At 41.4% G+C, this 23,841-nt stretch overlaps 1 long non-coding RNA gene across 1 annotated transcript in view; it reads left to right on the top strand.

Annotated features, from left to right (window-relative positions):
• Window positions 1-23,584, top strand: part of LOC149985120 (uncharacterized) — a 414,522-nt gene extending 390,938 nt beyond the window's left edge. The window contains exons 2-3 of the long non-coding RNA XR_016486904.1: window positions 20,953-21,036; window positions 23,380-23,584. This is a non-coding gene — a long non-coding RNA (uncharacterized LOC149985120). The remainder of the gene's footprint in view (window positions 1-20,952; window positions 21,037-23,379) is intronic.
• Window positions 23,585-23,841: the final 257 nt, after the last annotated feature.

Genomic DNA, 23,841 nt, shown 5'->3' with positions numbered 1-23,841 from the left:
AATTACTGCAGCACTAGTAAAGATGTAATCAATACATGTTGATGATTTCATTCCTGTGCTGTTTGGTACAACCCTGGTAGGTTGACTGATAATCTGAACCAGGTTGCATGCACTGGTTACAGTTTGAAGCTTTTTATTGAGTGGGCAGCATGATGAAAGCCGAACAATAATGCTGCATACTCCAAGAGAGGTTAAAATCTCACCTTTTAGTTGTTGAGTTATTAGTCACCTTTGAGGACACAAGCTCAAGTACGCAGTACAACTACTATGAAAATATGAAATATTTTATGACGTATTTCCTATTCAACAAAACTGGATGAAGAAGGCTTGACATAACTTAAATTCTTTCTAAGTATAGTAGAATCAAATTATAAAACCACTGACTATAAGATTTCACCTTTCTTATAACTGTAAAATACATATTTGCATGTTTAGTGTTAGAGGAAATGTGCATGTTTTCTCTTGATCAAAACATCTGCCCCCCCCCCCCTTTGAATGTCACACAGATCTTTAGCTTGGCTTCCCGAACTTGTTAGGAACTCACCTTTCATGTCATATTAATCTTGTCCACCAATAGAAAGTGTTTTCTTAAATTTTTATTTGTGAATTATTTTAGATGAATGGCTATAAATCGATCTCTGAATCGATCTCTGAACACTCTCTCCTGCTACACTACAATTGTGGCGGAATCCTGCACGTAGCCTGCAACATGCGCTGCCACTTTAAGAGCGCATCAGCAGTCAGAAAGGAGGAAATAAATAGCTCTTCCGGCTCTCTGGGAGGTAGCTCTTGGTTGGCGCGGCAGTTTGATTAGGGTGTGCAATGCTGCAATGCTTAACACAGATTATTGCAAATCCTCTAATGTTGATGACTGGGTTCTTTCTTGTAAATTGTTTCTTTGAAGTTGCCGTTAAATTGCTCTGCCATTATTATTGTATGAGGTATTATTGGTTGGGTTACCCCTGTGCTGTGATGTGTCTTATTGTTTCTCTCCACTAGCTATCTGGCAAACAGGCTACACTCTAGGCAGTCTCTTCTGTGTGTGTGTGTGTGTGTGTGTGTGTGTGTGTGTGTGTGTGTGTGTGTGTGTGTGTGTGTGTGTGTGTGTGTGTGGTACTCTATCCTACTATTTTCCTTTTCGGCATAGTTAATACCTGCCTGGCGCCCGAACAAAATCTTTATCTTTGCCCCTCTCTAACAATACCGCTACAGAATTGGAGCCCGAACATGTACTTGAAGAGAAGCACCCATGACACCACCAACACAAAGTTGAATCATGTCTTGTTGGCACCCCCTTGTGTCAGTGTGGACACACTTAATGGTAAGCGTGACCGGGATTCTTTCATTGTGGAAGGACTCGATGGTCTAATGGAGTTAGAGAGCATTGTCCCTTATCCTCAGGCTTCTGGCTCAGCTATAACTTCTCCACCATTACCCTCCCCTAAACCTCTTCCTGTTACCTTGCCCAGACAGACTGGGAGAGGTGCCTCTATGCTCAATGGACAAATGGAACAACAATGGACACACACCAATCATAGTTTGACAATGCCACTCGCAAACTGAAAGTGTGGAGGCTCATCAGAAAGATGTGCAGTGGAGGTTGGCTCACCTCCCCCATCAAATGGAGGAAAACCAACAAACTGTTCAGAGACAGAAATATTTACAAGATTCTCTGAAGCAGGATATTCAAGGAAAAATGCAAAGTTTCAGCACTAATGGAAACGAAGCATCAATATAAGGGCACAGGGCGAGACCCAGATGCAGACACGGGAGGCAGATGGTTTGAGTCTCTCATATTTATTAGTATCCAAGGGGCAGGCAAGAGAATGGTCGTGGACAGGAAAAATATCATTTAGAAGGTCAGAGTCCAGGAGGTACAGAGTGGCAGGTAGGCTCGAGGTCAGGGCAGGACGAACTGGTCAGGACAGGACGAACTGGCAATGGACAAACAGGGAACACCGGTATAAATACCCTGGGACTAATGGGGAAAACAGGTGACACCTGGAGGTGGGTGGAGACAATCACAGACAGTTGAAACAGATCAGGGTGTGAAAATCAAGTCATAACCTATCTTGTGGAGGAACAAAAACAGAAAGCAGAGGCGTCAGCCGTCAGCTGTGAAGGGAGTGTGTTCTTATCCGAACAAAGTTATGGAGGACATGAAGAACTCTCTCTCAGGGGAACTACGATGTTTGAGTGAACAGACTCAAAAGGAGATCTTTAATGAGATGGAAAAAGCACAGAAGGCCACAGATCTTCAACTGGAGGAGCTACACCAGGATGTAATGCAGTGCTTTTCCCTTCTGGACAAATCCTCTGCACTTCCCTCAGGCCTTGCAATTAAGGAAATAAGAACAGGTAGCACTACACCTTTGCCAAATACATTTAAACTCATTTTTTTCACAATTCCTGACATTTAATCCAAGTGAAAATTCCCTGTCTGAGGTCAGTTAGGATCACCACTTTATTTTAAGAATGTGAAAAGTCAGAATAATAGTAGAGAGAATGATTTATTTCAGCTTTTATTTCTTTCATCATATTCCCAGTGGGTCAGAAGTTTACATACATTCAATTAGTATTTGGTAGCATTGCCTTTAACTTTGGGTTGAATGTTTTGGGTAGCCTTCCTCAAGTTTCCCACAATAAGTTGGGTGAATTTTGGTCCATTCATCCTGGCAGAGCTGGTGTAACTGAGTCAGGTTTGTATGCCTCCTTGCTCACGCACGCCTTTTCAGTTCTGCCCACACATTTTCTTTGGGATTGAGGTCAGGGCTTTGTGATGGCCACTCCGTTACCTTGACTTTGTTGTCCTTAAGCCATTTTGACACAACTTGGAAGTATGCTTGGGGTCATTGTCCATTTGGAAGACCCATTTGCGACCAAGCTTTAACTTCCTGACTGATGTCTTGAGATGTTGCTTCAATATATCCACATAATTTTCATCTATTTTGTGAAGTGCACCAGTCCCTCCTGCAGCAAAGCACCCCCAGAACATGATGCTGCCACCCCCGTGCTTCACGGTTGGGATGGTGTTCTTCGGCTTGCAAGCCTCCCCTTTATCCCTCCAAAAATAACGATGGTCATGGCCAAGCAGTTCTATCTTTGTTTCATCAGACCAGAGGACATTTCTCCAGAAAGTATGGTCTTTGTCCCCATGTACAGTTGCAAACCGTAGTCTGGCTTTTTTATGGCGGTTTTGGAGCAGTGGCTTCTTCCTTGCTGAGCAGCCTTTCAGGTTATGTCGATATAGGACTTGTTTTACTCTGGATATTGATACTTTATACCTGTTTCCTCCAGCATCTTCACAAGGTCCTTTGCTCTTCTTCTGAGATTGATTTGCACTTTTCGCACCAAAGTACGTTCATCTCTAGGAGTTTGAGGGTAGGCCTTGAAATACATCTACAGGTACACCTTGACTCAAATGATGTCAATTAGCCTATCAGAAGCTTCTAAAGCCATGACATAATTTTCTGTCATTTTCCAAGCTGTTTAAAGGTAAAGTCAACTTAGTGTATGTAAACTTCTGACTCACTGGAATTGTGATACAGTGAATTATATGTGAAATAATAATAATAAATTGCTGGAAAAATGACTTGTGTCATGTACAAAGTAGATGTCCTAACCGACTTGCCAAAAATATAGTTTGTAACAAGAAATTTGTGGAGTGGTTGAAAAACGATTTTTAATGACTCCAACCTAAGTGTATGTAAACTTCCGATTAATTTGTTCCGAAATGTTGCATCTTACTAAATGCACTCCTGGTCTGTTTGTATGGCAGGTGGTCACGTGTGTTTGAGATCATAGGACCACTGGTTCAAGCCCCGTCGGGGGGCAGGGACAACGGAGGAAGCAAATCTGGTTGCAGCACAGTTACGCAGGTTATATTTACACTAATGTATTTTAAACATAAGGAGAGTGATAATTATATTATGATTATGCTCCCACCTTTCAGTGACAGCTGTGGTTACTGATGTGTCAGTAAGATGCTGAAGAAAACAATACGATTCGTATCATAAAAAGCAACAAATATTTAGAAACATCCAGCTACATGTCAAGTCACAAAACATTATTATTAACAGAGCAATCTGGAGATTCTACATCCATTTTTGGATGGTGTGGCAGTGAAGCAAACCCGGGCCACTAGCGTGAAAAGCAAACACCATACGCATCGCACCAATAGGGTTAATCCACTTGGTGGGAATTGTGGTGCATCGGGAAGGCACGTCCCCGTGCTTAGACTACTCAGCCCCCAAGTGACCATGGGTTCCATTGGCCCCATAGCCGCCATCCCACTTCTGACACCAGTGTAGCGAAAAGCGGGGAAGGAATGCAAAACCGGGTCACTGGTGTGAATGGTCCACAGTAGCTCAGTTGGTAGAGCATGTAACACCAGAGTTGTGGGGTTGATTCCCATGGGCGACAAGCATGAAAATGTATGTACTCACCACTGTAAGTCACTTGAATAAAAAAGTGCATACGAAATAGCATATTCTTCTAAAGGGAAAACCTAGTCACTTGCTCAACAGAAATGTGTCTTCCAGACTTAACCCAACCCTTTTTGAATCAGCAGGAGGCTGCCTTAATAAACATCCACGTCATCGGCACCCGGGGAGCAGTTGTTGTTGGAGATTAACTGCCCTGCCCTGCTATTCTTCCACCTTTCCGGGTCAGGGAATCAAACCAGCAACCTTTTGGTTATTGTCCCAATGCGCTTAACCACTAGGCCACCCTACACATCACACCAATAAGTTTAACCCACTTGGAGGGATTTTTCTCAGCCATCTGCACACAATACCCTATAATGACAAAGTGAAAACATGTTTTTAGAAATATGGAGAGTGGTACTCAGTAATGTGTTGTATTGGCTATGCCCGAAACATAACACTTTGTTTTCAGGACAAAAAGTAAGTACAGTACTATTTTAGTGCCTTGTTGCAAACAAGATGCATGTTTTAGAATATTTGTATTAAGTACAGTACTTCTATTCACTCTGTCAATTAGGTTAGTATTGTGGAGTAACTGCAATGTTATTGATCCATCCTCAGTTTTCTCCTATCACAGCAATTAAACTCTGTAACTGTTTTAAAGTCACCATTGTCCTAATAGTGAAATACCTGATGGAGTTTCCTTCCTCTACGGCAACTGAGTTAGGAAGGGACACCTGTATCTTTGCAGTGACTGGATGTATTGATACACCATCTGAAGTCTAATTAAGAACTCCACCATGCTCAAAGGGATTTTCAATGTCTGCTTAGGTGCCCTTCTTCGCGAGGGACTGGATAACCTCCCTGTCTTTGACGTTAAATTTACTGCTCGACTGAGGGACCTAACAGATGTGTGGTGTACAGAGATGAGTTAGTCATAATGTTAATGTAATGTTAAACATTATTATTGCGCACAGAGTGAGTCCATGTAACTTTTTGTGACTTGTTAAGCACATTTTTACTCCTGAACTTATTTAGGCTTGCCATAACAAAGGGGTTGAAAGCTAATTGATTCAGCTGTTCATTTTTTTTATTAATTTGTCAAAATTCTGAAAACATCACTCTACTTTGACATTATGGGGTATTGTGTGTAGGTCAGTGACAAAGTTCAGGCTGTAACCCAAGAATGTGGAAAATGTCGAGGGGTGTGAATACTTTCTGAAGGCACTGTACATGTGAACTCTCCTTCCATAAGGGATGTAGGAAAGGGAGCTAGGAAAGGATGAAATTAATACAGGAAAGGAATCTAGGAAAGGAGAAAGAGGAACTAGGAAAGGAGGAATGCTCAAAAAGGATAAGAGGAACAGAGCTAGGAAAGGAAAAGCTAGGAAATTAAAGGAAATTAGGGAAGGGAGCTAGGAAAGAAGGAAATGATAGGAAGAAAGGCATCTCGGGAAAGCAAAAGAGGGGAGGGAAGAGAAGGAGGAAAGGAAGGAGGAGAATAGGAGGAAAGATATGTAGGAAAGCAGGAAAGGAAGCCAGGAAAGGATACATTTAGAGATGTAGGATAGGAGGAAAGAATGATAGAGATCTAGGAGAGTTTTTGAGTGAACACCTACTGAGGCTGATGCAACACCTACTGAGGCTGACTCAACTCCTACTGAGAATGACTGAACTCCTACTGACAATGACTAAACTATTAGGGAGAGGATGAAATTTGCACAATTGTTTCCTGGAGGAAAATGGGAGAGGGTCATGCTTTTTCAGTATCAATATCGATTTATATATCAATATTTTTTGATAATTAGTAGTTTATTATACCTTGATGTGTGCTCGATGCTCCACTCCTGATTATCTGCTGGGGATGCAATATCAAGTGTGCCTAGTCTGGTCTCAATCAAATGATCCATAGCCTATACAATAAGCTATAGACCTAGGCTATACGAAAGACATGCTCTGCTCAAAGAAGCACAGGGCAGAGTTATATTTCTGAGTTTTGAGCTTCTGAGATGGTGCATATAAAACTAGGCTACACTACATTACACACCTTAATGTATAGGCTATCCCGATCATAAACCCTGGCCTGCCCTGCTCTTGGTGATGTAAACCCTTTTTTGCTGCCCAACCAATGGCTGTGTTGTGTACGGTGGTTCTTCAGGAGGCGAGTCAAAGACTTCTTACTGAAAACAATTGCGAATTGGTACCAAAAAATGAAATATCTGTGCACACAGACTAGGCGTACTGATGTCCTGTTCAGTTTGAGGGGGAGAGCACGATGATGAGAAGGAGGACTGGAGGTAAGCTGGCTACTGCTATAATAGATTTTGCCCAAAATGAAGCTATTTATCAGAGTTATTGACCTTACAATAAGCCATATTCAAATAATTTACATCTTACATTACTATGAAGTGGCAGCCATGGAGATGGACAGCGCATGGGTGTTGAAAGTAGGCTAATTCGAGCAGGCCTAATTTATTTAAACATTCTTCATTTTAATTTGACTTTATGCTATTAACAAGAAAAGGGGCTTTGTGTTGGAGCCTACTTCTTCCTCTTGAGAAATAATAGGTAGGCCTACCTGTTTGACAGGCAAAATTATAGTCCAATATCCATAGAATTTGTCAGGCAATTCCTTCAGTTACCATGCACTCCTTAAATATCTTTATTTATTGAAACTTTATTTAACTAGGCAAGTCAGTTAAGAACAAATTCTTATTTACAATGATGGCCTACCCCGACCAAACCTGGACGACGGTGGGCCAATTGTGCGCCACCCTATGGGACTCCCAATCACGGCCGGTTGTGATACAGCCTGGAATCAAACCAGGGTCTGTAGTGACACCTCTAGCACTGAGATGCAGTGCCTTAGACGGCTGCGCCACTCGGGAGCCCCGAGTGAATGGCTTGGTGTGTTAACTTAAAACCAGGGCTTGAATTGAAGGGGGTATGTGAGGGTATTGTGGCTTTTGTTAAAGAAAATGGCTAAAAGCTTAGGCCTACCCCTAAGGGTATAATAATAATGGACCTGATTATATAAAGCGATCTACGCTTTAGTCCGCAATACTTTATGCTACAAACAAGCTGTAAAATGCAGAGGAAAGTTGTGATTACGATGCATACAGTGCATTAGCAAAGTATTCAGACCCTTTGACCTTTTCCAATTTTTATTTACTGTACAGCGTTATTCTAAAATGGATTAAATACATATTTTTCCTCATCAATCTACAGACAATACCCCATAATGGAAAAGTGAAAACAGGTTTTTAGGAATTTTTGCAAATGTATTAAACAACAAAAACAGAAATATCTTATTTACATAACTATTCAGACCATTTGCTATGAGATTCAACATTGAGCTCAGGTGCATCCTGTTTGCATTGATCATCCTTGAGAGGTTTCTACAACTTGATTAGAGTCCACCTGTGGTATATTCTATTGATTGGACATGATTTGGAAAGGTACACACTTGTCTTTATAAGGTCCCACACTTGACAGTGAATGTCAGAGCAACAAAAAAAAGCCATGTGGTCGAATTGTCCGTAGAGCTTCGAGAGAAGGTTGTGTCAAGGCACAGATCTGGGGAAGGGTACCAAAAAATGTCTGCAGCATTGAAGGTCCCCAAGAACACAGTGGCCTCCATCATTCTTAAAAATGGAAGGAGTTTGGAACCAAGACTCCTCCTAAAGCTCCTCCTAACTGAGGATGAAATACTATGCAAGAATTTATCAAAACACCTTTTTTTTAATGAAAATACGTCAATCATTATTGGAATATGTTGTAAACCCATTGTATAAAAGTGATAATAACCTCAAAGCCGGTGTTTGGATGATATATTGGCACGGGATCCCAGCTCTTGACTTTGTCTCGAGCCTAACAACACTCATGACAATATATCCTCCAAACACCAGCTTCTCTGGCACTTCACTTGGTACTTTTGGTATGTTATTAGGATCCCCATTAGCTGTTGCAAAAGCAGCAGCTACTCTTCCTGCGGTCCACACAGAACATGAAACATGAGATAATACAGAACATTAATAGACAACAGCCAGAACTACATATTTTTTCCTTCTCAAAAGGCACATGTAGCCTACATATCAATACACACAATCAAACTATCTAGGTCAAATAAATCAATATCAAATGTTTTTGGTCACATACACATATTTAGCAGATGTTATTGTGGATGTAGAGGAATGCTTGTGACTAGTTTTTTGTTGTTGTTTTTTAAAAGTTATTTCCGGCTGTATGTAATAACACAAAACAAATTCTGTGCTAATAATGTAAGGAATAACACACAAATAAAACAAAACAAAACAGCTGCCATATCTTTCGGAGCCATCTTAGGGGAGAGGCTTTGTGCCGTGAGGTGTTGCTTTATCTGTTTTTTGAAACCAGGTTTGCTGTTCATTTGAGCAATATGAGATGGAATTGAGTTCCATGCAATAATGGCTCTATATAATAATGTACGCTTTCTTGAATTTGTTCTGGATTTGGGGACTGAAAAGACATTAAGGCATGTCTGGTGGGGGAAGTGTGTGTCAGAGCTGTGTTTAAGTTGACTATGCAAACAATTTGGGATTTTCAACACATTAATGCTTCTTAGAAAAAGAAGTGATGCAGTCAGTCTCTCCTCAACTCTTATCCAAGAGAGACTGGCATTGTCACGACTTCCGCTGAAGTTGGTCCCTCTCATTGTTCGGGTGGTGTTCGGCGGTCGACGTCACCGACCTTCTAGCCATCGCTGATCCATTCTTCTATTTCCACTTGTTTTGTCTTGTCTTCCATCACACCTGGTTTCAATCCCATCAATTACATGTTGTGTATTTAACCCTCTGTTTCCCCTCATGTCTTTGTCGGTGATTGTTTGTTGTATGTTTTGTGCAAGTCATGTTCTGGTGTGCGACGAGTTTTGTACCCTTTTATACTATTTTTGTATTTGAGAACAAGTATTTGATACACTGCTGATTGTGCAGGTTTTCCTACTACAAATGTTCCTGATATCCTTACACAGCTCTCTGGTCTTGGCCATTGTGGAGAGGTTGGAGTCTGTTTGATTGAGTGTGTGGACAGGTGTCTTTTATACAGGTAACGAGTTCAAACAGGTGCAATTAATACAGGTAATGAGTGGAGAACAGGAGGGCTTCTGCAACATCAGTTCTATAATACTCACAGACAATATCTTTACAGTTTTGGAAACGTTAGTGTTCTCTATCCAAAGCTGTCAATTATATGCATATTCTAGCATCTTTTCCTGACAAAATATCCCGTTTAAAACGGGAACTTTTTTTTTCCAAAAATGAAAATACTGCCCCCTAACACCAAGAGGTTAAAGAAAAACTAACAGGTCTGTGAGAGCCGGAATTCTTACTGGTTGGTAGGTGATCAAATACTTATGTCATGCAATAAAATGCTAATTAATTACTTAAAAATCATACAATGTGATTTTCTGGATTTTGGTTTTAGATTCCGTCTCTCACAGTTGAAGTGAACCTGTGATAAAAAATTACAGACCTCTACATGCTTTGTAAGTAGGAAAACCTGCAAAATCGGCAGTGTATCAAATACTTGTTCTCCCCACTGTACGTTCCTCTCAAGTTCTTGGCTCTTTCCAGAACAGCTACCTTGTCCTTGAACCTGGCCTGGGCCTGTCACTCGTTCTGTGGGCGTGCCCCTCCTCAATCTTCCTGCGGTCTATCTTCAATTTCTCAGAGATATTTTCCCTCACTTTGTCCTCAGATCCCGTCCAGGTCTCAGGTGGAGATTCTGCAAGTCCGGTCATCAGATCGTCCATTCTTTTATTAGTTGATACCACCAGTCTTTTGACAAAACACTTGAAGCTATTTTCTTGTTGTTGTAACAATGGCTTGTAGAACTCTTTTGTTAGTTTTAAAGATCCTTCACGTGTGATACAGAGACACCACTGTCCACAATGGTACTCCCACTGACTTTGGTCTTTGTCATGGTAGCTAGCAACATAGGTTACGCTGTTACTCCTCACAGTTCCAGACAGGGCAGGTCACAAGAACGATTGAAAACAACAAACAACAGGGACCTAGACAGCAACAAATCCAGGACAATCCGCGGTCCCAGCCACAATGGCTATCTGCATCGCGGGCTGCGTTTAAGCGTTCAAGAAACCCCTCTAGAAACCCTGCTACGCAAAATAGCTCCTCAGACCCAGCCTTGGTCAGCAGGATCACTGGACAGAGAGTAGCAGTCCCATCAACTGATGCCAACTACGTTGCAGGATCCAAATAAAAAAGTTAGCTAGCTACTAAGAATGTATATATATATATATATATATATACATACACAGTACAAGTCAACAGTTTGGACACACCTACTCATTCCAGGGTTTTTCTTTATTTTTACTATTTTCTACACTATAGAATAATAGTGAAGACACCAGAACTATGAAATTACACATATGGGATCCTGTAGTAACCAAAAAAAGTGTTAAACAAATCTAAATACATTGCCTGACAGGAAACACATGCCTGACAGGAAACACATTTAACATTTAGTTGATGCTTTCTATTTCCTGTCCAGTCATGGTCTATTGCATTAGATGTTCTTATATATTTTTTTCTTGTAGGTGGATGTACCTTTTGCCTGAGAAATATGGATTGGTAAAGAGTTTCGTTCAGCTATGGCTCTATATAAAACTGTAGATTTAAGGCAATTTGTCCTTGGCTTGGGTTGTCTTAGATGCCCTGAATTTACCTGTCTGGTTTGGTGGTTATGCGTGTTGCTAGTATGTACTAACTGGCCTGAAAAATACTGTGTTTTTTAAATATAACATTCCTAAAGAAAATCAGAAGACCAGATCAGTAAATCTTTTTCATTTTGAAGCCACGAGAAATTCTGATGCATTTGGACAATATTCATAAAGAGAGCAATGAAGAGTTAATCTGTCAGCCCTGGTTTGAGTGATTTAGAGCTTTTTTCTATCTTTCTTTGCTGCAGATGACAATATATCTGGACAGTACTCTAAGTGTGATAGGACCAGGGATTGAATCACCTGATTCAGAGTGCTTGATGTTACATACTCTGAAAATGTTTTCACTTGCTCTACATGCGTTCAATTCATATAAAAATGTAATTGGGGATTATCAGTATGCATATATCTGAAACCAAATACAATACAGAGACTCTGGGTTCACGCCCAGGTTCTGTCGTAACCGGCCACGACCGGGAGGTCCGTGGGGCGACGCACAATTGAACTAGCATCGCCCGGGTTAGGGAGGGGTTGGTCGGTAGGGATATCCTTGTCTCATTGAGCACTCCTGTGGCAGGCCGGGCGCAGTGCGCGCTAACCAAGGTTGCCAGGTGCACAGTGTTTCCTCCGACACATTGGCTTCCGGGTTGGATGCGCGATGTGTTAAGAAGCAGTGCGGCTTGGTTGGGTTGTGTATCGGAGGACGCATGACTTTCAACCTTCGTCTCTCCCGAGCCCATACGGGAGTTGTAGCGATGAGACAATATAGTAGCTACTAAAAACAATTGGATACCAGAAAATTGGGGAGAAAACAGAGTAAAAAAAAGAAAGAAAAAAAAAAGAAATGTTCAACACCAATTTGTTCATATCAACCCATTTAGACACCATTCTTAGTTCACTACTCAGTACATCTGAGTAGTGATGTACTGAGTAGTGAACTCGATCCCCCTCGATCTGGGGCTCCACGCAAGATCTCACCCCGTGGGGTCAAAATGATCACAAGAACAGGTGAGCAAAAATCCCAGAACCACACGTGGGGACCTAGTGAATGACCTGCAGAGAGCTGGGACCAAAGTAACAAAGCCTACCATCAGTAACACACTACGCCGCCAGGGACTCAAATCCTGCAGTGCAAGACGTGTCCCCCTGCTTAAGCCAGTACATGTCCAGGCCCGTCTGAAGTTTGCTAGAAAGCATTTGGATGATCCAGAAGAAGATTGGGTGAATGTCATATGGTCAGATGAAACCAAAACATAACTTTTTGGTAAAAACTGCATTTGGAGGACGAAGAATGCTGAGTTGCATCCAAAGAACACCATACCTACTGTGAAGCATGGGGGTGGAAACATCATGGGCTGTTTTTCTGCAAAGGGACCAGGACGACTGATCCGCGTAAAGGAAAGAATGAATGGGGCCATGTATCGTGAGATTTTGAGTGAAAACCTCCTTCCATCAGCAAGGGCATTGAAGATGAAACGTGGCTGGGTCTTTCAGCATGACAATGATCCCAAACACACCGCCCGGGCAACGAAGGAGTGGCTTCGTAAGAAGCATTTCAATGTCCTGGAGTGGCCTAGCCAGTCTCCAAATCTCAAGACCATAGAAAATCTTCGGAGGGAGTTGAAAGTCTGTGTTGCCCAGCAACAGCCCCAAAACATCACTGCTCTAGAGGAGATCTGCATGGAGGAATGTGCCAAAATACCAGCAACAGTGTGTGAAAACCTTGTGAAGACTTACAGAAAACGTTTGACCTCTGTCATTGCCAACAAAGGGTATATAACAAATTATTGAGATAAACTTTTGTTATTGACCAAATACTTATTTTTTCACCATAATTTGCAAATGAATTCATTAAAAATCCTACAATGTGATTTTCTGGAAATGTTTTTCTCATTTTGTCTGTCATAGTTGAAGTTTACCTATGATGAAAATTACAGGCCTCTCTCATCTTTTTAAGTGGGAGAACTTGCACAATTGGTGGCTGACTAAATACTTTTTTTGCCCCAATGTATATGGTTAGCTGTAACTCTCAGCAATTTGGCATCAATATTATCTGTACCAGGCGACTTGTCAACTGAAAGAGACAATAGCATTCTTTCTAACTCTTCCCTTTCTACTTGGCGAAATTCGAACATGCATTCCCTCTACTTTGTGATACAATATTTTATAAGGGTATATGACATGGAGCCATCAGTTGGAATCATAGCATTCCTCAACTTGTCCACTTTGCCTGTAGAAATTAATTAAAGTAGTTTGCGATGTCATGTGGTTTTGTAATAAATATACCCTCTGATTCAACAAAAGAAGGGGACATGTTCAAATTCCTACCCATAATAGCGTTCAATGTTCTCCACAGTGTTTTCCCCATCACAATTTTATGCTGATAGAATTCCTTCTTCTTTCCTTTGTTTAGGTTGGTCACAAGATTTCTTAATTTACAATAACTTTGCTTATTAAAGAGTGCAAGCTTTATCTGCCGCTTTTTTGGCATCATACCGTTATCATTCGATTTCATCTCATCATCAATCCATGGGCATTGTTTGACCTCACAGTGCATTTTCTTAAAGGGGCATGCTTATCAGCTACACTCATCATAAACAAACTTAGTGACATTTCAGGATCATCCTTACTACACACTTCTACCTTTGCACATTCTTAATCTCATCCACATATGAGTCCTGATTGAACCCTCTGTAGAACCTTCGGTAGATTACCTTAGGGCCAGCATTTGGTATTTTAGTTTTCCTAGTGCGTGCAACCAAGTTATGATCACTACAACCAAGTGCCACTGATACAGCTTTAGAACAATATTCAGCCGTGTTAATAAAAATGTGATCGATACAAGTTGATGATGTGATACCCAACACATTTCTTCTTTGACGAACTGCATCAGAGAAATCCTCATTGATGAACACGAAGGACCCTTTAAGGCATTTGGCTTTTTCAAGGACTGCAAGCTTATCTTTGAACCTGAGGAATTTCACTACAATTGGCCTGTGTATGGTTCCATTGGCACCACCATTGGCACCACCAGTGCCCCCTGGTTTCCCAATTGAATCTCCTCAGAAAACAGCTTTCGAACGTTGTCCTCTGATTCAGCCCATGTCTCACTTTGTCTCTCCTGGATACCATCTACTACAAGATTATTTCTCCTCGATTGTCTATCCAGGTACTCAGCCTTCCCAGATATGTTCTGGAGGCCCTCCCTGACTGTGGTGATTTCATTCCGCACAGAGGAACAGTTTCTGGGAAGTGTGTCCTGTGTGGTCTTCAATACATCCAAATCGTTCTGTGTGAATTGAAGTACTCCTCCCCCTTGGTGTTTTTACTATTTTGTTGAGTTAAATACATTTAAATTGATTTTTATTCGGATTTCATGTAATGGACATACACAAAATAGTCCAAATTGGTTGAAATTAATCAAATAACATGTTTCAAAAAAATCTAAAAAAATCATGGTACGGAAAGGACTCATGGTCAGAGTCCTTTCCGTGCCTCATTGGTAAACTCCAAGCGGGCTGTCTTATGCCTTTTACTGAGCAGTGGCTTCCGTCTGGCCACTCTACCATAAAGGCCTGATTGTTGTCCTTCTGGAAGGTTCTCCCATCTCCACAGAGGAACTCTGGAGCTCTGTCAGAGTGGCCATCAGGTTCTTGGGCACCTCCCTGAACCTTGCTCAGTTTGGGTGGGTAGCCAGCTCTAGGAAGAGTCTTGGTGGTTCCAAACTTCTTCCATTGAAGAATGATGAAGGCCACTGTGTTCTTGGTGATGTTCAATGCTGTAGACATTTGTTGGTACCCTTCCCCAGATCTGTGCCTCGACACAAGCCTGCCTCTGACAATTGCTTCGACCTTATGGCTTGGTTTTTGCTCTGAGATGCACTGTTAGCTGTGTGACCTTATATAGACAGGTGTATGCCTTTCCAAATTATGTCCAATCAGTTTAATTTACCGTAGGTGAACTCCAATCAAGTTGTAGAAGCATCTCAAGGATGATCAATGGAAACAGGATGAACCTGAGCTCAATTTCGAGTCTCATAGCAAAGGGCCAACCGAAACCAGGGCCAACCGCACCAGCATATGGTCTCACAAGGGGTCTGAGGATCTCATCTCGGTACCTAATGGCAGTCAGGCTACCTCTGGCGAGCACATGGAGGGCTGTGCGGCCCCCAAAGAAAGGCCACCCCACACCATGACTGACCCACCGCCAAACTGGTCATCCTGGAGGATGTTGCAGGCAGCAGAATGTTCTCCATGGCGTCTCCAGACTCTGTCACGTATGTCACATGTGCTCAGTGTGAACCTGCTTTCATCTGTGAAGAGCACAGGGCACCAGTGGCGAATTTGCCAATCTTGGTGTTCTCTGGTAACTGCCAAACGTCCTGCACGGTGTTGGGCTGTAAGCACAACCCCCACCTGTGGACGTCGGGCCCTCATACCACCCTCATGGAGTCTGTGTCTGACCGTTTGAGCAGACACATGCACATTTGTGGCCTGCTGGATATCATTATGCAGGGCTCTGGCAGTGCTCCTCCTGCTCCTCGTTGCACAAAGGCGGAGGTAGCGGTCCTGCTGCTGGGTTGTTGTCATCCTACGGCCTCCTCCACGTCTCCTGATGTACTGGCCTGTCTCCTGGTAGCGCCTCCATGCTCTGGACACTAGGCTGACAGACACAGCAAACCTTCTTGCCACAGCTCGCATTGATGTGCCATCCTGGATGAGCTGCACTACCTTAGCCACTTGTGTGGGTTGTAGACTCTGTCTCATGCTACCACTAGAGTGAAAGCACAGCCAGCATTCAAAAGTGACCAAAACATCAGCCAGGAAGCATAGGAACTGAGAAGTGGTCTGTGGTCACCACCTGCAGAACCACTCCTTTATTGGGGGTGTCTTGCTAATTGCCTATAATTTCCACCTGTTGTCTATTCCATTTGCACAACAGCATGTGAAATTTATTGTCAATCAGTGTTGCTTCCTAAGTGGACAGTTTGATTTGACAGAAGTGTGATTGACTTGGAGTTACATTGTGTTGTTTAAGTGTTCCCTTTATTTTTTTGAGCAGTGTATAAAGTCAGAGTTGTTGCCATTAAACATTCCAAAGAGCTGAAGCGCCTGAAGAACCTTAGAGAAAAAGATTTCATGGGCAAGCTTGGCGGTTTTCTAAAGAAAGATAATCTATCTCACGAAGAAGATTCTGCATTTAAATCTTTACAACTAGAATTAGAACAGCTTTACATGGATCTGGCAGGGCTTGTAAACTATTACAGACTACAAAGGGAAGCACAGCCGCGAGCTGCCCAGTGACACGAGCATACCAGATGAGCTAAATTACTTCTATGCTTGCTTCGAGGCAAGTAACACTGAAACATGCATGAGAGAATCAGCTGTTCCGGACGACTGTGTGATAACGCTCTCCGTAGCATATGTGAGTAAGACCTTTAAACAGTTCAACATTCACAATGCCGCAAGGCCAGAAGGATTACCAGGATGTGTACTCCAAGCATACACTGACCAACTGGCAAGTGTCTCCACTGACATTTTTAATCTCTCCTTGTCTGAGTCTGTAATAACAACATGTTTCAAGCAGACCGCCATAGTCCCTGTGCCCAAGAACACTAAGGTAACCTGCCTAAATGACTACCAACCCGTAGCACTCACGTCAGTAGCCATGAAATACTTTGAAAGGCTGGTCATGGCTCATATCAACACTATTATCCTAGAAAGTCAGAGTTGTTGCCATTGCATACCACCCCAACAGATCCACAGATGATGCAATCTCTATTGCACTCCACACTGCCCTGGACAAAAGGAACACCTATATGAAATGCTATTCATTGACTACAGCTCAGCGTTCAACACCATAGTGCCCTCAAAGCTCATCAATAAGCTAAGGACCATGGGCCTAAACACCTCCCTCCACAACTGGATCCTGGACTTCCTGACAGGCTGCCCCCAGGTGGTAAGGGTAGGTAACAACACATCCGCCACGCTGATCCTCAACACGGGGGCCCCTGTGTTGTTCACTCATGACTGCATGGCCAGGCATGACTCCAACGCCATAACTAAGTTTGCTGATGACTTAACAGTGGGATAGCCTATAGGGAGGAGATCAGAGACCTGGCCGTGTTTTGCCAGGACAACAACCTCTCCCTCAACGTCATCAAGACAAAGGAAATGATTGTGGACAACAGGAAAAGGAGGACTGAGCACACCCCCATTCTCATCGATTGGGCTGTAGTGGAGCATGTTGAGAGTTTCAAGTTCCTTGGTGCCCACATCACCAACAAACTAAAATGGTCCAAGCACACCAAGACAGGGGACACGACAAAACCGATTCCCCCTCAGGATACTGAAAAGAGGAGACTGAATTAATTGAATTCAATGAAAAAAGGGAAATCACCTGGCCCTGATGGTCTGTCAGTTAAATTATATAGGCAGTTCTGGGAGTTACTAAACTCAGCAAAAAAAGACCCTGTCTTTCAAAGATAATTCATAAACATCCAACTTCACAGATTCATTGTAAAGGGTTTAAACACTGTTTCCCATGCTTATTCAATGAACTATAAACAATGAATGAATATGCAAGTGTGTAACGGTTGTTAAGTCACTAACAGCTTACAGACGGTAGGCAATTAAGGTCACAGTTATGAAAACTCCACTACGTTCTTCACCAAGAAACAGGGCCTTTATTTCACTGATTCCAAAGCCTGAAAAATACCCTTCTCTTATTGACAATTGGAGACTAATTACTTTATTAAATATTGATTACAAATTGATTGCTCTGGTTCATGCCAAAATATTAAAGAAAGAAATAGATAACGTTATAAATGTGACTCGAAAAGGATTTCTGAAGGGCCGTCACATACGCTCCAACATTCGTTTAGTATTGGACCTTTTATATTATTCAGATGCAATTGATTTAGATGCTGTTGTTTCTTTTTGGACTTCTGTAAAGCCTTTGACATAATTTAACATTAATTTCTATTTCGGTCTCTTAAACTTTTTGGTTTTGGTGAAAATTGTATTAAAGTAATTTGCATGTTTTACAAAGATATAAATAGATATGTAATTCTAAACCTTAATACTTCCAAAAGATTCAGAATCAACAGAAGTGTACGACAGGGATGCCCAGTTTCGCCCTTTTTATTCATTTTGGTAGTGGAACTTCTATCTCTAGATATTCTGAATAACGCAAATCTGCACGGCTTTTCCATTTTTAAAAGAAATCAAAATTTACCAACTGGCTGACAATAGTACTCTTTTTTTAAAAGACAAAGACCAGGTTGCCCATGCCCTTAATGCTATCACTGAATTCTCTATTGGATCTAGATTAAAACTGAACGTTTCTAAATGTGAAATATTTTGTTTATATAACTCTGATGATAAATAAATATAAAATATTCCTGGAAAAGGACTGTGTTAACTATTTAGGAATACATCTATCAAAAAAACCCTTCGTATGACAACGTATGAATTTCTCTCCTAAAATTAAGAAAAACAAGAATATATTTAATAATTGGATACAAAGGGATCCAATTATTAACTTGGGAGAGTGTTTCTTTCCAAGGCAGAGGGACTATCTTGCTTTGTGTACCCCTTCTTATCTTTATTTGTAAAGTCCTTTCTTGACTTTATCGGGAAAAATAAGTCTCGCAAACTAAAAAGTCAGTGCTCCCAAATAAAAGATCTGTAAGAGGTCTGGAAGTGTTGGATTCAAGATCAATTGGGTGAAAAGATGTTTGGTCAATACAGAATCAATTTGGTATTTCATTGCAAAAAATTTGTTTAAGAAGTTGGGAGGTCTTCCATTTTTACTGAAATGTAATTATATCCCTGAAAGATTACCTGCTAAATTGGCTAGGTTTCACCAACAAGCTTTTAATGTCCTTGAAAATATGTTTCCTGCACAATTTTCCCACTCATAAAGCTCTTTTTAAGAACAATTCAGATATAACTGTAAGGAATAACTCATTGTCCTATCCTAGGTATCATGAGAGGATTATTGACTATGTTCTTGATGTTTCCGACAACAAGGGTAATATTCTTTCATATGAACAATTTATAACTTTGAATGAGTTTCCAATACCTTTCAGAGAGTTTATTTCCGTGATCAAAGCCATTCACAGTGGTCTTACTACACTAATGAAAACTCATCTTATCTTTGGTGATGATCACAGACCTTATCCAAAACTCAGTTTGGAAGGCATGGGCTTACTTGAGAAATCTTGTTGTAACAAATACATAAGACGCATTTTTCATTCACAGATCCAATTTACGCATAGAGGAACATTTTAATGGATCATGCTTATTTGTGACATTGTCTTGAAAAAAGTTTGGTTGATGCCTTACAAATATTGTATAGCAAACAAATTTAAGGAAGTGACTGAGATTATACATAAGATTTATCCATGTTATTCTAAGTTCTACAAATGTGTTGATATTGATGATATCTGCATTTTCTACAAAAAAGGTGAAACTCTGACTCACTTGTTCTATGAATGTAAATCTGTGATAGATTTTTGGAAAAACCTTGCAGAATACTTATTTACCTTTTTTAATAGTACCCATGTTTATGACATGAAGGAAATACGTACTATCTTACTATTGCAATGATACCAAGACAATTGAAATAATTGTGAATTGTTTTATTCTTGTTGCCAAATACTTTACACAAACAAAGATTCCAGAATTCTTTATCAAAATTACACATATTTTTGATTGAATTTAATAATCTTGTTAAGACATTATACATAGTGAACAAGAACAACATATTTCTGAATCATTATAATGAGTATTTTTTCTGAGTGAATACAATTGCACTAGAATTGTTTTAATTATTTATTTAGTATTTTCTTGTTTATACCTGTGTTTTGTTCTAATAAGTACTTAACATTTAGGACTTAACATCCATGAACTTGAGGGAGCTTGACCTTGTAAAACTAGGTTATTAATACATTTTTTAGAGGTTTATTATGAGAGGTCTGGTCCTTACCTTCCCATGAACTTGGATGAAGAGAATGAGGAGGTGTGGGTAGAGACCTTGCATAGCTTGGTGGAACTCATGGAAAAGGATGAGGAAGAGGAGGAAGAGGACATCTGCATCTCTGCTAGCTGCTCCATCATGCTGCTCCCACTGGCTTTTAGGACCTCTGTAGCCATTGCCACCATAGAAGCTGGAGGCTGTGATTGGTGGGTGGGCTGGTGGGCTTGCATGTGATTGGTCAGCGGGCTGGTAGGGTGGTCTGTGGTTATTAGGTGGGTTGATAGCCTGGCCTGTGATTGGTGAGTGGGTTGGGTGAGCCGGACCGTGGTTTGGGTCAGAACGCTGGGGAGAGACAAGAAGAGTATTTTCAAAATAGGTGTCGAAATTGTCAAATTTTTGTCACAGTGTGGCACCATAGAAATACTGTTATAGGAGATAATATTGAGTCATACAGTAGTCCTTATCCTCTGATTTATGGTCATGTGTAGGCTAATGAAGGGTCATATATGATTAGATCTAATATTGAACCTGAGATAATGTATGATAATGAGTTAATGAGTTAAGTGACATTTCTGTTGTTTACCCAAAAACGTTTTGTCTGCGAACCAGCCTTCATTTATTTATTTTTTACCTAGATTTAAAAGATTATGGAAGTTTATTTTCTCAACCCATCCACTACAAAACATGCAGTCTTTGAAGATTTAATTGGAGCAGTAGGTGTCTCCTACAGTTGTACTATGCCACTTTACTGTATATATTACCCGATTAGAGAGAAGAAACCGATTGAGGGAGAACAGCACTAACCATGTCTTCTATATTCACACACAGGTGTCTCTAATGTTCCTGAGCGGTGTCTGATGACAAAAGAGGTGATCTTCATTCAGTCGGGCAGAAGCACCTTCTTGTGGATATGTGAGTATAGTGTGTCGGTGTGTGTGTGTGTGCATGTGTGGGTGTGTGAATGCTGATTAATACACCTCCCTCCAGCTCAGTCGGAATTGGCTTAGTATTTCCTGGAGCAAGCTCCAAAGAAGATTGAAATACACCTCCTCTCATTCTGTGCTTTCTTCACATCCACCTCTTCTCTCCCTCCTTTATCTTCCCTGCACCAGTGAATAGAATAGCCTTTTGACTTACACTTGAACCATTACCCGAGTTGAAAAGGTAAGCCGCGGCCCTGCATTTTGTCTCCTTTTTCTCTCTTCTTTCTCTCCCTCTAACACTCCTCCAATACTCTTTCTCACTGCCATTTCCCCGCCTCTATCTCTCTCTATGTGTGTGCACGCGTGTGTGTGCGTGTGTGTGAGAGCAGTCAATTACCTGCGTGGCGGACTCAACCCCTATCCAGTAATTAAGTGTCACTCGCAGTTCGTATATTCAAACACTCAGGCACTACTCACATACTCCAAAGGAAAGGTGGAGGGATATTTATGTGTGTATGTGCGCACATTTACGTATGTGTGTTTGTGTATGCGTTTTTTTATGTGTCTGCCTTTGTCTTGGGAAGGAAAATACTTCACATCTGTGTTTCCTGCCCGACTCCCGGCATGCCAGTGAAATAATTAACGCAAGGATTAGTGACATACCTGGGTAAATAAACAAATCAATCAAAAAGATCCTGGCCCTTCCCCAATGAAACCAACTTCCTCTTGTCTCTGAAGGTGCAGAACCACTTTGATCAGAGCCATATATAGAGTGTTAGGCCAGGTTTTAGAACGGCTTCCATGTTAGCGCCTTCATTCTCCAAAATTGAGTGATGTAACAATACGAAAGCGCCTACGACAATTTCTTATGAAATGACCTGCTGTAAACAAGCAAAACAGAGCAGCAAATTTAACAGACATTTTATTGATTAGCATTTGGGATAATCCTTCAGCACAACACAGAAGCGTCAATTATCACTTGAAAAAGTGCCGCTCTCGGAACGTTGTGCCAGAAACCCAACTGACTGGCTGTGATGTCTGTGTGTGTGCGTGCATGTGTGTCTGTGTGAAAGCACAGCACAAAGCTTCTGAAATTGCATGTCATTTTACATCAAGAAAATTCAAAGAGACTTTGACGCAAGCTCCCCTCTCAACTCAGAAAATTAGCATTATTAAACAAGTTATAACATGATGGATGATCCAGCGCAGTAGCCAACCTCATCTATCTATTTTTCTTTCCTTCTTTCTAATTTGTATCAAGCCACACAAAACATGTAAAACGTACCTGTTTGAGGCCACATTTTCTTCTTCTTGTACAACAATCGGACCCTCAGGTTCCCTTATATGAGGATTTCAAACCAAGCTTTAATGCCTGAAGTTTTCTCCTCATGGTTCCTTGTGTGCCTGGTTTGTTTGCTCCTTACTTGGTCCCTCCACTTTGGATGACCTATGAATTGATGGATCTTAACTCTGGCTAGCACCTGGTAAGTCCTATTAGGACAAATAAGGTTGTGATCTGAGTCTGAGCAGAGCTAGGTTCGTCTAAAGCTGCTCTTAGCTGATCTGGGATGGGTTTGACTCTCCGAGCTTTAGGTCATCTCCCAAAGGGTTATTGGGATTCAGTTTATCCAAATAAACTGAATTCTTCCCTTGCTCTATGTTTTCTACATACTTCAGTCTGAGACTGCCATCGTTGAAGTTGTTTGGGGTGACATCAAAATAAGGTGTGTTGTACAAAAACAAGTCATCAGTGATTGGATAATCTCTAACCAATCAGAGTATCAAAGCCACTTTACCCAAGTTTCTGGCCCAATCCATTGGTTTCTGGGACCAATCAGAACGGTTAGAATGTGTTTGCGTTGTAGAAATCATCTGGGAGGTACTCAGATCCAGACTAATTGCAAAGAAGAAATTAGCGTCCATGGGCATGGCATAGTGTTTGGCCAGAGCAAGGAGTTTGGGTAGACCACAATGCACGACCCTGCATGACCCTGAACTAGTTCAACAAGAACAATGGTCATGTCCCAATTCTGTCTTGCCTACTACTTACAAAAACTATTGTAGTGGTTTCAGGGGTTGTGTGGTGGATGGACGGTATATTCCTGCGAGATTTCTGTGTTTTCTGGCTGGCAGGACCACGGACAGCAATGGGAAGTATTCCCTAGAGGCAGGACCACGGACAGCTCAGGGGAAGCTGCAGACTGCAGCAGAACAGCCACACCTGTCTCCAGTTGTAATTAGAGACTAAACGGCAGACAGGTGAAACCAATCAGGGGCCTCTAATTAACTGCAAACTGGGTTTGCTTCTTTGTCTTTCCTTTGACCCTGACAGGTGAACAAGGAGGTGGCTATTGGAGAGACTGAGCATAGGAGGTTTACCGGAATAAAGAAACTGAAGATTTCATTACGGAGTGAACCCCAAAGACCCAGAGTGGAGGACCTTCCACTGATGACGACATATTTACTTTGTTTGTTGGACTTTTGTAGATCAGGAACACTGCCGATACCTGATAAAAAAATAAACTATGTTAACCCTTCACGTGGCCTGGTGGTGTGTGTTTGTATGTGTAAACCCTGCCTTACCAAGATCATTGTGCCAAAACCGCCACACTATATACTGTGTACTAATCATACTACATACTATTTAGAATGCAATGTAGAATGCAGTAAGCAACACATATCAACACACTGGGATTATACATACTGAGAAGGCATCAAATAGGTGTAATTTGGTTGTTCCCTGCCATCAGTTCATTTTGGTACTGCCTGTCCCCTTATCTGATTATTGTTGTCA

This window comes from Oncorhynchus mykiss, chromosome 2, assembly GCF_057628025.1.
Source record: "Oncorhynchus mykiss isolate SJ-2025 chromosome 2, ASM5762802v1, whole genome shotgun sequence".
In the NCBI taxonomy this organism is placed as follows: domain Eukaryota; kingdom Metazoa; phylum Chordata; class Actinopteri; order Salmoniformes; family Salmonidae; genus Oncorhynchus; species Oncorhynchus mykiss.
This window is presented reverse-complemented; position numbering and strand designations above follow the sequence as displayed.